This window comes from Myotis davidii, unplaced genomic scaffold (assembly GCF_000327345.1).
Source record: "Myotis davidii unplaced genomic scaffold, ASM32734v1 scaffold436, whole genome shotgun sequence".
In the NCBI taxonomy this organism is placed as follows: domain Eukaryota; kingdom Metazoa; phylum Chordata; class Mammalia; order Chiroptera; family Vespertilionidae; genus Myotis; species Myotis davidii.
This window is the reverse complement of record NW_006292604.1, coordinates 1,764,159-1,764,848: the sequence shown is the minus strand read 5'-3', so window position 1 is coordinate 1,764,848 and position 690 is coordinate 1,764,159.

The following is a 690-nucleotide window of genomic DNA, read 5'->3' as shown; positions in this document are numbered from 1 at the left end:
CACTTTGGAACTTAGCACTTTGAACCCTGCCCTTCAGCTCATGGCCTCAGGGGCCTGTCCAAGCCTGTTAGGGGGGCTAAGGAGGGTCGCTAAAAAGGGAGGATCACTAAATCTGGGATCAGAAGACCTCAGTCTGAAGCCCGCCTCCCCCAAGTGTGTGCTCGTGAGCGGGTCAGGGCACGTATTTTAAAATGCGGGGATTCTCTTTTCCTCACAGGGTTGTGAGGCTTTTCTAAGGCAGTGCGAGCAAACAGACTTTAGAAACCGTAAGAGGTCTTTCCAAATATAAGGAGTACTATGTCACCTTGGATGAATAGCTTGTCTTCTTTGAGCGTCGTCTGTAAATTGAAGACGATAATCACGGCATGCCATGCAGTCTGTCGTGAAGATGAAATGAGGATGCATGCGAACCACATGATGCATTCATGCACAGTGGCTGGAACACAGAATTTAATCAACATCCTAACTGTTAACTCAACACGACACTTCATTTCCAGTTTTCTGGCTCCTGACGGTGGATTGCAGTGGATCTAAGGGTAGGTATCCCTGGGGAAGGGGTCTGAAATAAACTCTCCGAGAACGAGGAGGAGGACAAGGCAGAGGACACGCCACCTCCTCCTCCCCCACACCACGCACGTGAATCATTTCCTCCCTAACCTCGCAGACCGGAGACGCACCAGCCGAGTGAGT